The 17,450-nt window shown below is 41.6% G+C and overlaps 1 protein-coding gene across 1 annotated transcript in view; it reads left to right on the top strand.

The window, feature by feature from the left end:
• The window catches only part of si:dkey-215k6.1 (transmembrane protein 132C), a 446,622-nt gene that overhangs the window by 318,752 nt on the left and 110,420 nt on the right, over positions 1 to 17,450 (top strand). The window lies entirely within an intron of this gene.

Here is a 17,450-nt window from a genome sequence, read left to right on the forward strand (position 1 = left end):
ATAGACCAACAGTAAGGAGACTATAGACCAAACATGAAGGAGACAATAGACCAAACATGAAGGAGACTATAGACAAAACATGAAGGAGACTATAGACCAAACATGATGGAGACTATAGACCAAACAGTAAGGAGACTATAGACCAAACATGAAGGAGACTATAGACCAAAAAGTAAGGAGACTATAGACCAAACATGATGGAGACTATAGAACAAACATGAAGGAGACTATAGACCAAACATGAAGGAGACTATAGACCAAACATGAAGGAGACTATAGACCAAACATGAAGGAGACTATAGACCAAACATGAAGGAGACTATAGACAAAACATGAAGGAGACTACAGACCAAACATAACGGAGACTATAGACCAAACATGAAGGAGACTACAAACCAAACATGAAGGAGACTATAGACCAAACATGAAGGAGACTATAGACCAAACATGACGGAGACTACAGACCAAACAGTAAGGAGACTATAGACCAAACATGAAGGAGACTATAGACCAAACATGATGGAGACTATAGACCAAACATGAAGGAGACTATAGACCAAACAGTAAGGAGACTATAGACCAAACATGAAGGAGACTACAGACCAAACAGTAAGGAGACTATAGACCAAACATAAAGGAGACTAGAGACCAAACATTTTGGAGACTATAGACCAAACATGACGAAGACTATAGACCAAACATTTAGGAGAATATAGACCAAACATGAAGGACAGTATAGACCAAACATGAAGGAGACTATAGACCAAACATGAAGGAGACTATAGACCGAACATTAAGGAGACTATAGACCAAACATGAAGGAGACTACAGACCAAACATGAAGGAGACTATAGACCAAACATGACGGAGACTATAGACCAAACATGAAGGAGACTATAGACCAAACATGAAGGAGACTATAGACCAAACATAAAGGAGAATATAGACCAAACAGTAAGGAGACTATAGACCAAACATAAAGGACACTATAGACCAAACATGACGGAGACTATAGACCAAACATGAAGGAGACTATAGACCAAACATGAAGGAGACTACAGACCAAACAGTAAGGAGACTACAGACCAAACAGTAAGGAGACTATAGACCAAACATGATGGAGACTATAGACCAAACATGAGGGAGACTATAGACCAAACAGTAAGGAGACTATAGACCAAACATGAAGGAGACTATAGACCAAACATGAAGGAGACTATAGACCAAACATTAAGGAGACTACAGACCAAACATGAAGGAGACTATAGACCAAACATGAAGGAGACTACAGACCAAACAGTAAGGAGACTATAGACCAAACATAAAGGAGACTATAGACCAAACATTTAGGAGACTATAGACCAAACATGAAGGAGACTATAGACCAATCATGAAGGAGACTATAGACCAAACATGAAGGAGACTATAGACCAAACAGTAAGGAGACTACAGACCAAACATAAAGGAGAATATAGACCAAACATGAAGGAGACTATAGACCAAACAGTTAGGAGACTACAGACCAAACAGTAAGGAGACTATAGACCAAACATGAAAGAGACTACAGACCAAACATTTAGGAGACTATAGACCAAACATGAAGGATACTATAAACCAAACATGAAGGAGACTATAGACCAAACATGAAGGAGACTATAGACCAAACATGAAGGAGACTATAGACCAAACATGAAGGAGACTATAGACCAAACAGTAAGGAGACTACAGACCAAACATAAAGGAGAATATAGACCAAACATGAAGGAGACTATAGACCAAACAGTAAGGAGACTATAGACCAAACATAAAGGAGACTATAGACCAAACATTTAGGAGACTATAGACCAAACATTTAGGAGACTATAGACCAAACATGAAGGATACTATAGACCAAACAGTTAGGAGACTACAGACCAAACAGTAAGGAGACTATAGACCAAACATGAAGGAGACTACAGACCAAACATTTAGGAGACTATAGACCAAACATGAAGGAGACTATAGACCAAACATGAAGGAGACTATAGACCAAACATGAAGGAGACTATAGACCAAACATGAAGGAGACTATAGACAAAACATGAAGGAGACTACAGACCAAACATAACGGAGACTATAGACCAAACATTAAGGAGACTACAAACCAAACATGAAGGAGACTATAGACCAAACATGAAGGAGACTATAGACCAAACATGACGGAGAATACAGACCAAACAGTAAGGAGACTATAGACCAAACATGAAGGAGACTATAGACCAAACATGATGGAGACTATAGACCAAACATGAAGGAGACTATAGACCAAACAGTAAGGAGACTATAGACCAAACATGAAGGAGACTATAGACCAAACATTAAGGAGACTATAGACCAAACATGAAGGAGACTATAGACCAAACATGAAGGAGACTATAGACCAAACATGAAGGAGACTATAGACCAAACAGTAAGGAGACTATAGACCAAACATGAAGGAGACTACAGACCAAACAGTAAGGAGACTATTGACCAAACATAAAGGAGACTATAGACCAAACATGAAGGAGACTATAGACCAAACATGACGGAGACTATAGACCAAACGTGACGGAGACTATAGACCAAACATGACGGAGACTATAGACCAAACATGACGGAGACTACAGACCAAACAGTAAGGAGACTATAGACCAAACATGAAGGAGACTATAGACCAAACATGAAGGAGACTACAGACCAAACAGTAAGGAGACTATAGACCAAACATAAAGGAGACTATAGACCAAACATTTAGGAGAATATAGACCAAACATGACGAAGACTATAGACCAAACATTTAGGAGACTATAGACCAAACATGAAGGACACTATAGACCAAACATGAAGGAGACTATAGACCGAACATTAAGGAGACTATAGACCAAACATGAAGGAGACTACAGACCAAACATGAAGGAGACTATAGACCAAACATGACAGAGACTATAGACCAAACATGAAGGAGACTATAGACCAAACATGAAGGAGACTATAGACCAAACAGTAAGGAGACTACAGACCAAACATAAAGGAGAATATGGACCAAACATGAAGGAGACTATAGACCAAACAGTAAGGAGACTATAGACCAAACAGTAAGGAGACTATAGACCAAACATAAAGGACACTATAGACCAAACATGACGGAGACTATAGACCAAACATGAAGGAGACTATAGACCAAACATGAAGGAGACTACAGACCAAACATTAAGGAGACTATAGACCAAACATGAAGGCGACTATAGACCAAACATGAAGGAGACTATAGACCAAACATTAAGGAGACTACAGACCAAACATGAAGGAGACTATAGACCAAACATGAAGGAGACTATAGACCAAACAGTAAGGAGACTACAGACCAAACAGTAAGGAGACTATAGACCAACCATGAAGGAGACTACAGACCAAACATGAAGGAGACTATAAACCAAACATGAAGGAGACTATAAATCAAACATGAAGGAGACTATAGACCAAACATGAAGGAGACTACAGACTAAACATTTAGGATACTAAAGACAAAACATGAAGGAGACTATAGACCAAACATGACGGAGACTATAGACCAAACATGAAGGAGACTATAGACCAAACATGAAGGAGACTATAGACCAAACATGAAGGAGACTATAGACCAAACATGATGGAGACTATAGACCAAACATTAAGGAGACTATAGACCAAACATTAAGGAGACTATAGACCAAACATGAAGGAGACTATAGACCAAACATGAAGGAGACTATAGACCAAACATGAAGGAGACTATAGACCAAACATGACGGAGACTATAGACCAAACATGAAGGAGACTATAGACCAAACATGACGGAGACTATAGACCAAACATGAAGGAGACTATAGACCAAACATGAAGGAGACTATAGACCAAACATGAAGGAGACTACAGACCAAACATAAAGGAGACTATAGACCAAACATGAAGGAGACTATAGACCAAACATGAAGGAGACTATAGACCAAACATGAAGGAGACTACAGACCAAACATAAAGGAGACTATAGACCAAACATGAAGGAGACTATAGACCAAACAGTAAGGAGACTATAGACCAAACATAAAGGAGACTATAGACCAATCATGACGGAGACTATAGACCAAACATGAAGGAGGCTATAGACCAAACATGAAGGAGACTACAGACCAAACAGTAAGGAGACTACAGACCAAACAGTAAGGAGACTATAGACCAAACATGATGGAGACTATAGACCAAACATGATGGAGACTATAGACCAAACATGAAGGAGACTATAGACCAAACATGAAGGAGACTATAGACCAAACATTAAGGAGACTATAGACCAAACATGAAGGAGACTACAGACCAAACATGAAGGAGACTATAGACCAAACATGAAGGAGACTATAGACCAAACAGTAAGGAGACTACAGACCAAACATAAAGGAGACTATAGACCAAACATGAAGGAGACTATAGACCAAACATTAAGGAGACTATAGACCAAACATAAAGGAGACTATAGACCAAACATGACGGAGACTATAGACCAAACATGAAGGAGACTATAGACCAAACATGAAGGAGACTATAGACCAAACATGAAGGACACTATAGACCAAACATGAAGGAGTCTATAGACAAAACATGAAGGAGTCTACAGACCAAACATAACGGAGACTATAGACCAAACATTAAGGAGACTATAGACCAAACATGAAGGAGACTATAGACCAAACATGAAGGAGACTATAGACCAAACAGTAAGGAGACTACAGACCAAACAGTAAGGAGACTATAGACCAAACATGACGGAGACTACAGACCAAAAAATAAGGAGACTATAGACCAAACATGAAGGAGCGTATAGACCAAACATGATGGAGACTATAGTCCAAACATGAAGGAGACTATAGACCAACAGTAAGGAGACTATAGACCAAACATGAAGGAGACAATAGACCAAACATGAAGGAGACTATAGACAAAACATGAAGGAGACTATAGACCAAACATGATGGAGACTATAGACCAAACAGTAAGGAGACTATAGACCAAACATGAAGGAGACTATAGACCAAAAAGTAAGGAGACTATAGACCAAACATGATGGAGACTATAGAACAAACATGAAGGAGACTATAGACCAAACATGAAGGAGACTATAGACCAAACATGAAGGAGACTATAGACCAAACATGAAGGAGACTATAGACCAAACATGAAGGAGACTATAGACAAAACATGAAGGAGACTACAGACCAAACATAACGGAGACTATAGACCAAACATGAAGGAGACTACAAACCAAACATGAAGGAGACTATAGACCAAACATGAAGGAGACTATAGACCAAACATGACGGAGACTACAGACCAAACAGTAAGGAGACTATAGACCAAACATGAAGGAGACTATAGACCAAACATGATGGAGACTATAGACCAAACATGAAGGAGACTATAGACCAAACAGTAAGGAGACTATAGACCAAACATGAAGGAGACTACAGACCAAACAGTAAGGAGACTATAGACCAAACATAAAGGAGACTAGAGACCAAACATTTTGGAGACTATAGACCAAACATGACGAAGACTATAGACCAAACATTTAGGAGAATATAGACCAAACATGAAGGACAGTATAGACCAAACATGAAGGAGACTATAGACCAAACATGAAGGAGACTATAGACCGAACATTAAGGAGACTATAGACCAAACATGAAGGAGACTACAGACCAAACATGAAGGAGACTATAGACCAAACATGACGGAGACTATAGACCAAACATGAAGGAGACTATAGACCAAACATGAAGGAGACTATAGACCAAACATAAAGGAGAATATAGACCAAACAGTAAGGAGACTATAGACCAAACATAAAGGACACTATAGACCAAACATGACGGAGACTATAGACCAAACATGAAGGAGACTATAGACCAAACATGAAGGAGACTACAGACCAAACAGTAAGGAGACTACAGACCAAACAGTAAGGAGACTATAGACCAAACATAATGGAGACTATAGACCAAACATGAGGGAGACTATAGACCAAACAGTAAGGAGACTATAGACCAAACATGAAGGAGACTATAGACCAAACATGAAGGAGACTATAGACCAAACATTAAGGAGACTACAGACCAAACATGAAGGAGACTATAGACCAAACATGAAGGAGACTACAGACCAAACAGTAAGGAGACTATAGACCAAACATAAAGGAGACTATAGACCAAACATTTAGGAGACTATAGACCAAACATGAAGGAGACTATAGACCAATCATGAAGGAGACTATAGACCAAACATGAAGGAGACTATAGACCAAACAGTAAGGAGACTACAGACCAAACATAAAGGAGAATATAGACCAAACATGAAGGAGACTATAGACCAAACAGTTAGGAGACTACAGACCAAACAGTAAGGAGACTATAGACCAAACATGAAAGAGACTACAGACCAAACATTTAGGAGACTATAGACCAAACATGAAGGATACTATAAACCAAACATGAAGGAGACTATAGACCAAACATGAAGGAGACTATAGACCAAACATGAAGGAGACTATAGACCAAACATGAAGGAGACTATAGACCAAACAGTAAGGAGACTACAGACCAAACATAAAGGAGAATATAGACCAAACATGAAGGAGACTATAGACCAAACAGTAAGGAGACTATAGACCAAACATAAAGGAGACTATAGACCAAACATTTAGGAGACTATAGACCAAACATTTAGGAGACTATAGACCAAACATGAAGGATACTATAGACCAAACAGTTAGGAGACTACAGACCAAACAGTAAGGAGACTATAGACCAAACATGAAGGAGACTACAGACCAAACATTTAGGAGACTATAGACCAAACATGAAGGAGACTATAGACCAAACATGAAGGAGACTATAGACCAAACATGAAGGAGACTATAGACCAAACATGAAGGAGACTATAGACAAAACATGAAGGAGACTACAGACCAAACATAACGGAGACTATAGACCAAACATTAAGGAGACTACAAACCAAACATGAAGGAGACTATAGACCAAACATGAAGGAGACTATAGACCAAACATGACGGAGAATACAGACCAAACAGTAAGGAGACTATAGACCAAACATGAAGGAGACTATAGACCAAACATGATGGAGACTATAGACCAAACATGAAGGAGACTATAGACCAAACAGTAAGGAGACTATAGACCAAACATGAAGGAGACTATAGACCAAACATTAAGGAGACTATAGACCAAACATGAAGGAGACTATAGACCAAACATGAAGGAGACTATAGACCAAACATGAAGGAGACTATAGACCAAACAGTAAGGAGACTATAGACCAAACATGAAGGAGACTACAGACCAAACAGTAAGGAGACTATTGACCAAACATAAAGGAGACTATAGACCAAACATGAAGGAGACTATAGACCAAACATGACGGAGACTATAGACCAAACGTGACGGAGACTATAGACCAAACATGACGGAGACTATAGACCAAACATGACGGAGACTACAGACCAAACAGTAAGGAGACTATAGACCAAACATGAAGGAGACTATAGACCAAACATGAAGGAGACTACAGACCAAACAGTAAGGAGACTATAGACCAAACATAAAGGAGACTATAGACCAAACATTTAGGAGAATATAGACCAAACATGACGAAGACTATAGACCAAACATTTAGGAGACTATAGACCAAACATGAAGGACACTATAGACCAAACATGAAGGAGACTATAGACCGAACATTAAGGAGACTATAGACCAAACATGAAGGAGACTACAGACCAAACATGAAGGAGACTATAGACCAAACATGACAGAGACTATAGACCAAACATGAAGGAGACTATAGACCAAACATGAAGGAGACTATAGACCAAACAGTAAGGAGACTACAGACCAAACATAAAGGAGAATATAGACCAAACATGAAGGAGACTATAGACCAAACAGTAAGGAGACTATAGACCAAACAGTAAGGAGACTATAGACCAAACATAAAGGACACTATAGACCAAACATGACGGAGACTATAGACCAAACATGAAGGAGACTATAGACCAAACATGAAGGAGACTACAGACCAAACATTAAGGAGACTATAGACCAAACATGAAGGCGACTATAGACCAAACATGAAGGAGACTATAGACCAAACATTAAGGAGACTACAGACCAAACATGAAGGAGACTATAGACCAAACATGAAGGAGACTATAGACCAAACAGTAAGGAGACTACAGACCAAACAGTAAGGAGACTATAGACCAACCATGAAGGAGACTACAGACCAAACATGAAGGAGACTATAAACCAAACATGAAGGAGACTATAAATCAAACATGAAGGAGACTATAGACCAAACATGAAGGAGACTATAGACTAAACATTTAGGATACTAAAGACAAAACATGAAGGAGACTATAGACCAAACATGACGGAGACTATAGACCAAACATGAAGGAGACTATAGACCAAACATGAAGGAGACTATAGACCAAACATGAAGGAGACTATAGACCAAACATGATGGAGACTATAGACCAAACATTAAGGAGACTATAGACCAAACATTAAGGAGACTATAGACCAAACATGAAGGAGACTATAGACCAAACATGAAGGAGACTATAGACCAAACATGAAGGAGACTATAGACCAAACATGAAGGAGACTATAGACCAAACAGTAAGGAGACTACAGACCAAACATAAAGGAGAATATAGACCAAACATGAAGGAGACTATAGACCAAACAGTAAGGAGACTATAGACCAAACATAAAGGACACTATAGACCAAACATGACGGAGACTATAGACCAAACATGAAGGAGACTATAGACCAAACATGAAGGAGACTACAGACCAAACATTAAGGAGACTATAGACCAAACATGAAGGCGACTATAGACCAAACATGAAGGAGACTATAGACCAAACATTAAGGAGACTACAGACCAAACATGAAGGAGACTATAGACCAAACATGAAGGAGACTATAGACCAAACAGTAAGGAGACTACAGACCAAACAGTAAGGAGACTATAGACCAACCATGAAGGAGACTACAGACCAAACAGTAAGGAGACTATAGACCAAACATAAAGGAGACTATAGACCAAACATTTAGGAGACTATAGACCAAACATGAAGGAGACTATAGACCAATCATGAAGGAGACTATAGACCAAACATGAAGGAGACTATAGACCAAACAGTAAGGAGACTACAGACCAAACATAAAGGAGAATATAGACCAAACATGAAGGAGACTATAGACCAAACAGTTAGGAGACTACAGACCAAACAGTAAGGAGACTATAGACCAAACATGAAAGAGACTACAGACCAAACATTTAGGAGACTATAGACCAAACATGAAGGATACTATAAACCAAACATGAAGGAGACTATAGACCAAACATGAAGGAGACTATAGACCAAACATGAAGGAGACTATAGACCAAACATGAAGGAGACTATAGACCAAACAGTAAGGAGACTACAGACCAAACATAAAGGAGAATATAGACCAAACATGAAGGAGACTATAGACCAAACAGTAAGGAGACTATAGACCAAACATAAAGGAGACTATAGACCAAACATTTAGGAGACTATAGACCAAACATTTAGGAGACTATAGACCAAACATGAAGGATACTATAGACCAAACAGTTAGGAGACTACAGACCAAACAGTAAGGAGACTATAGACCAAACATGAAGGAGACTACAGACCAAACATTTAGGAGACTATAGACCAAACATGAAGGAGACTATAGACCAAACATGAAGGAGACTATAGACCAAACATGAAGGAGACTATAGACAAAACATGAAGGAGACTACAGACCAAACATAACGGAGACTATAGACCAAACATTAAGGAGACTACAAACCAAACATGAAGGAGACTATAGACCAAACATGAAGGAGACTATAGACCAAACATGACGGAGAATACAGACCAAACAGTAAGGAGACTATAGACCAAACATGAAGGAGACTATAGACCAAACATGATGGAGACTATAGACCAAACATGAAGGAGACTATAGACCAAACAGTAAGGAGACTATAGACCAAACATGAAGGAGACTATAGACCAAACATTAGGAGACTATAGACCAAACATGAAGGAGACTATAGACCAAACATGAAGGAGACTATAGACCAAACATGAAGGAGACTATAGACCAAACAGTAAGGAGACTATAGACCAAACATGAAGGAGACTACAGACCAAACAGTAAGGAGACTATAGACCAAACATAAAGGAGACTATAGACCAAACATGACGGAGACTACAGACCAAACAGTAAGGAGACTATAGACCAAACATGAAGGAGACTATAGACCAAACATGAAGGAGACTACAGACCAAACAGTAAGGAGACTATAGACCAAACATAAAGGAGACTATAGACCAAACATTTAGGAGAATATAGACCAAACATGACGAAGACTATAGACCAAACATTTAGGAGACTATAGACCAAACATGAAGGACACTATAGACCAAACATGAAGGAGACTATAGACCGAACATTAAGGAGACTATAGACCAAACATGAAGGAGACTACAGACCAAACATGAAGGAGACTATAGACCAAACATGACAGAGACTATAGACCAAACATGAAGGAGACTATAGACCAAACATGAAGGAGACTATAGACCAAACAGTAAGGAGACTACAGACCAAACATAAAGGAGAATATAGACCAAACATGAAGGAGACTATAGACCAAACAGTAAGGAGACTATAGACCAAACATAAAGGACACTATAGACCAAACATGACGGAGACTATAGACCAAACATGAAGGAGACTATAGACCAAACATGAAGGAGACTACAGACCAAACATTAAGGAGACTATAGACCAAACATGAAGGAGACTATAGACCAAACATGAAGGAGACTATAGACCAAACATTAAGGAGACTACAGACCAAACATGAAGGAGACTATAGACCAAACATGAAGGAGACTATAGACCAAACAGTAAGGAGACTACAGACCAAACAGTAAGGAGACTATAGACCAACCATGAAGGAGACTACAGACCAAACATGAAGGAGACTATAAACCAAACATGAAGGAGACTATAAATCAAACATGAAGGAGACTATAGACCAAACATGAAGGAGACTATAGACCAAACATTTAGGATACTATAGACAAAACATGAAGGAGACTATAGACCAAACATGACGGAGACTATAGACCAAACATGAAGGAGACTATAGACCAAACATGAAGGAGACTATAGACCAAACATGATGGAGACTATAGACCAAACATTAAGGAGACTATAGACCAAACATTAAGGAGACTATAGACCAAACATGAAGGAGACTATAGACCAAACATGAAGGAGACTATAGACCAAACATGAAGGAGACTATAGACCAAACATGAAGGAGACTATAGACCAAACAGTAAGGAGACTACAGACCAAACATAAAGGAGAATATAGACCAAACATGAAGGAGACTATAGACCAAACAGTAAGGAGACTATAGACCAAACATAAAGGACACTATAGACCAAACATGACGGAGACTATAGACCAAACATGAAGGAGACTATAGACCAAACATGAAGGAGACTACAGACCAAACATTAAGGAGACTATAGACCAAACATGAAGGCGACTATAGACCAAACATGAAGGAGACTATAGACCAAACATTAAGGAGACTACAGACCAAACATGAAGGAGACTATAGACCAAACATGAAGGAGACTATAGACCAAACATTAAGGAGACTACAGACCAAACATGAAGGAGACTATAGACCAAACATGAAGGAGACTACAGACCAAACAGTAAGGAGACTATAGACCAACCATGAAGGAGACTACAGACCAAACATGAAGGAGACTATAAACCAAACATGAAGGAGACTATAAATCAAACATGAAGGAGACTATAGACCAAACATGAAGGAGACTATAGACCAAACATTTAGGATACTATAGACAAAACATGAAGGAGACTATAGACCAAACATGACGGAGACTATAGACCAAACATGAAGGAGACTATAGACCAAACATGAAGGAGACTATAGACCAAACATGAAGGAGACTATAGACCAAACATGATGGAGACTATAGACCAAACATTAAGGAGACTATAGACCAAACATTAAGGAGACTATAGACCAAACATGAAGGAGACTATAGACCAAACATGAAGGAGACTATAGACCAAACATGAAGGAGACTACAGACCAAACATGACGAAGACTATAGACCAAACATGATGAAGACTATAGACCAAACATGAAGGAGACTATAGTCCAAACATTAAGGAGACTTTTGACCAAACAGTAAGGAGACTATCGACCAAACATTAAGGAGACTATAGACCAAACATGAAGGAGACTATAGACCAAACATGACGGAGACTATAGACCAAACATGACGGAGACTAGGCACCGAGGAGTTTGAGTTGTTTCTAATCAATTTGAAACAACAAATGAATGATGGCATTTAGCTGCGTCCTGTCATTAATTACACATCATCTCCCCAATCTGTTCAGCTAATCAGTCTTTTCCTCCATCCCTGCGTTCCTCACTGTCGCTGGTACAATCACACTAAATGGGCTGCTATCTGAGACTGCTAATGGGATGGCATTAGAGACTGAGTCTGCGTCCTAAAGAGCCCCCTATTCCCTATTTAGTGCACTACTTTCCACCAGGGTTTATAAGGCTCTCGTCAAAAGTAATGCCCTATATAGGGAATAGGGTGCCATTGGGGACGGAGGCTGAGCTTAACGACGAGCAGATTGATGTGAGGAACACGTAACAGATTTACCACAGGGCCGGATTTGCAAAGGATCAGTTTGTCTATTACTAATGTGATATATTGTAGTTGTCCTACCTTACATGATGTACAGTATGTATGAATTATGAATGATCACATTCTGAATGTTAGTGCTCTGTAGTGGTTTTTCTGAGGATACTACCTAGCCTATGTATGTAGACTCTAAGCAACAAATGGCTTTCAGTTTGACAGATTGTCAAGACACAAACGATCACTTCTTTTGCTCATGAGTCAATTCAGAACCTTGGATCCATTTTTCACTAAAGCAAAGCAGCGCTCCCTAGACTCTTGTTTTCCAATACATCTAGTTCCTTCCTGTCCTTGTTGGTATGGAGCTAAGACACCGGAGGGGCCAGAGACAACCACTTTGTGGACTGACTCCAGAAACAGATTGGCCATAGGGCAGTTCAGGCAAATGCCAGATGGGCTGGTCCATCTTTAGCCCAGTGTGCCTGTCTAAATTGTGGGCTTTGCACAGAATTATCATTATTTATCTGATAATAGGGGCCTGGAAGGATAACATAGGCTGGTGTAGGGGCCTGGAGAAAAACAATGGACCAGTGTGGTAAAATCCCCGGGTGGGCATTTCTGGTCCGAGTCCGTCCCTGCCTCAGTATAATGAGACCGGCAAGACGGCAGGAGGTGCAGTAGGGAGGCGCAGTGGGGTTTCTTTTACTATCTCCTCCTTCACACACATTCCTGTTTACCTTTTGGTAGTGGCTCTAAGAGCATTTGCATGTTTTGTTTTGGTTGTGGGAGGGAGGGAGGGAGGGTGGCTATGTGTGGCACTCCCAATCAGGCTGCCATGTTGAAATAATGTCTTCTCCTGGGAATTCTCAATTATTTACCATCAGTGTTCACTGTGTGTGTTATAGTAACCTACATATTCCACCTGACCCTTATTTACTGTAGAAACAGGAAGAGAGAGAGAGAGAGAGAGAGAGAGAGAGAGAGAGAGAGAGAGAGAGAGAGAGAGAGAGAGAGAGAGAGAGAGAGAGAGAGAGAGAGAGAGAGAGAGAGAGAGAGAGAGAGAGAGAGAGAGAGAGAGAGAGAGAGAGAGAGAGAGAGAGAGAGAGAGAGAGAGAGAGAGAGAGAGAGAGAGAGAGAGTGAGTGTGACTGACTGACTGACTGACTGACTGACTGACTGACTGACTGACTGACTGACTGACTGACTGACTGACTGACTGACTGACTGACTGACTTCCATCCATTTGTCAACGTCAGCATCAGATCCGACCCTCAGCCTAAAGCACCACCTCTCCACTGTTTGGAGTTCCTCCACCCGATCATTTTGGGGAATTTCCAATGCTCCCTGACTGTCTAGTTTTCATTTCAGTGATTGTTGGCAGGTTAGTTGTGTTACTATTGTCATTTCTGCACAGTTTCTATCTGCTATTAGTCATTCAAGTGGTTTTCTTTCAAGAACAGGTGGGTCCAGTGATGTAGGGGCCATCTCAGGGTTCTGGTCATTTTGCAACACTTTCTTAAGTTGCATACACATCTTTGTTACCAACAAGAGGACGAAGGGAGCTGAGAAGTTGCATTAGGATCAATGTAGTGTGTAGTTAGCTGTCTGTTTGTTGTGTTAGAGGTCAGGGCCTGTATCCAAAAATCATCTCACAGTAGGAATGCTGATCTAGGATCAGGTCCCAACCTGTCCATATAATCATAATTCGTTATGATCTCAAAGGCGAAACTGATCCCAGATCAGCACTCCTACTCTGAGAGGCTTTTTGGATATGGGCCCAGATGGCCTGTGTTTTTGAGGTTCGCTATGTCACGCAGTTACTTGCCTGTGTTCATCATGCTTACAAGGCCCGGAAGATTGAGGGAGGGGAAGGAACACCACAGAGCACTCACTGGCCATTAGATCTCTTCACTGGCCATTAGATCTCTTCACTGGCCATTAGATCTCTTCACTGGCCATCAGATCTCTTCACTGGCCATCAGATCTCTTCACTGGCCATCAGATCTCTTCACTGGCCATCAGATCTCTTCACTGGCCATCAGATCTCTTCACTGGCCATCAGATCTCTTCACTGGCCATCAGATCTCTTCACTGGCCATTAGATCTCTTCACTGACCGTTAGATCTCTTCACTGGCCATTAGATCTCTTCACTGGCCATTAGATCTCTTCACTGGCCGTTAGATCTCTTCACTGGCCATTAGATCTCTTCACAGGCCGTTAGATCTCTTCACTGACCGTTAGATCTCTTCACTGACTGTTAGATCTCTTCACTGGCCATTAGATCTCTTCACTGGCCATCAGATCTCTTCACTGGCCGTTAGATCCCTTCACTGGCCATTAGATCTCTTCACAGGCTGTTAGATCTCTTCACTGACCGTTAGATCTCTTCACTGACTGTTAGATCTCTTCACTGGCCATTAGATCTCTTCACTGGCCATTAGATCTCTTCACTGGCCGTTAGATCTCTTCACTGGCCATTAGATCTCTTCACAGGCCGTTAGATCTCTTCACTGACCGTTAGATCTCTTCACTGGCCGTTAGATCTCTTCACTGACTGTTAGATCTCTTCACTGGCCATTAGATCTCTTCACTGGCCATCAGATCTCTTCACTGGCCGTTAGATCCCTTCACTGGCCATTAGATCTCTTCACAGGCTGTTAGATCTCTTCACTGACCGTTAGATCTCTTCACTGACTGTTAGATCTCTTCACTGGCCATTAGATCTCTTCACTGGCCATTAGATCTCTTCACTGGCCGTTAGATCTCTTCACTGGCCATTAGATCTCTTCACAGGCCGTTAGATCTCTTCACTGACCGTTAGATCTCTTCACTGGCCGTTAGATCTCTTCACAGGCTGTTAGATCTCTTCACTGACCGTTAGATCTCTTCACTGACTGTTAGATCTCTTCACTGGCCATTAGATCTCTTACATCATGAAAGTCAAGCCACTTTTGCATCAAGGTCCTCATTTCACTGTTTGTCTGCATGGGGCATGTTTTGAATGTTAGTGGTGACTCCTGCCAATTTGGCCTCTGTGTTTCTCTGTCATCATGGTCCTCGCTTGTTAACACCATTCATGGCAGAGGCTCTAAATCTCTGGGGCGGCGGATGTACGTTTTCCCTCTTCTTGTTTTGTTTGTCTGGTCTGTTTGTTTGTTTGTTTGGGCAATAGAGAGGGTATCAAAGAGCTGACGCCCTGGGTTGGCGTTTGTTTTGCGTGTGGGATAGGGGGTTGGATGAAGGGGGGGGGGGTGTCTCATTGGCAAACAGGAAATGCTTTTGCCCGGGACACAAAGGTCAGCAGCCAATAAAGTATGCAGGTGAAGAGCGGCGAGGACAGAAGTGCTACGGTACCGCTCTGTCTGCAAGGGACGCTGGGGGACTGGGTTTGTTGCTGCGGATCAATGCCAATACAATGGAAGAGGAAGAGGAGTAGGATGAAGAGGAAAACTCCACCCCTCAGGAACCGAACGGATCACAACCAGACACTACACAGAACTAGAATATCAACCCCATGGGGGAGGGGGGGTCTCAAAACGATTTTCCTGAAACCTCTCACGTCTTCTCTCTTCTCACTGTTACCGCTCATTCTTGGAGGAGTTCAGAGGTCAGACTTTTGAGATTCACCTCATGGATTCCAGACTCCCTAGTGAGCAGTTAGCATTTCTCCCATAGACACGACCATATGAAATGAGGTGAGGGAAGGAGATAAGACCTCAGAGAGCTTAACTAAGGCAATGTTTAAGTGCTGGGGGAAGTACAGTTCAGACTCTTTATCTGAGTGTCTGCAGAGGTATTCAAGTTGAGTTGAGGAATGGCTTGAGTGACTTGCTGTGGTTGACTGCCGAGCGGCGCAGACGTGGAGTGAGTTGATGTGGTGCCGAGGCGTTATAGTCTCGTATGATAAGGTTCAGAGTGATGTCCTCGAGGGTGGTGTCTTAAACCGAACTGACAGGGTCGGTCGGCGTGACGACAGACGGGGCCCACTCGGTGTGACGAGCGAGGCGGTGCTCAGTCGTAAAGGTCTGTGGTCGGTTCTGTGACAGTTGCTCATTCTCCTCGGTCATGCCTGGCCTGGCCTGGCTCGCCTGCCGCCTGCCGCTTGGCTGTAGTGTACGTATGTTTGATGGCTGTCGGGAGTGGAGAGCGGCGCAGGAGTCCTGTTTCCCACAGACGCCTCCATGTCAAGCAGATACCTGTGGCGGCTGCAAGGAGAGTGACAACTTCCTATGAGCAGAGGAGAGAAAACATTTCCTCTCTTCTTTTTTCACTGACACTCCAGGTCCCGGAGGATTTCCCTCCTTCCTCCTCCATCCTTCCCTCCTACACATCTCGTCCTCCACCTCTCCTCCTCTGTCCCTCCCTCCTCCACCTCTCCTCCTCTGTCCCTCCCTCCTCCACCTCTCCTCCTCCATTCCTCCCTCCTCCACCTCTCCTCCTCCACCTCTCCTCCTCCATGTCTCCTCCTCCGTCCCTCCCTCCTCCATGTCTCCTCCTCTGTCCCTCCCTCCCTCCTCTACCTCTCCTCCTCCACCTCTCCTCTTCCATGTCTCCTCCCCCTCTCCTCCTCCACCTCTC

Source organism: Salmo trutta, chromosome 27 (genome assembly GCF_901001165.1).
Source record: "Salmo trutta chromosome 27, fSalTru1.1, whole genome shotgun sequence".
In the NCBI taxonomy this organism is placed as follows: Eukaryota; Metazoa; Chordata; class Actinopteri; order Salmoniformes; family Salmonidae; genus Salmo; species Salmo trutta.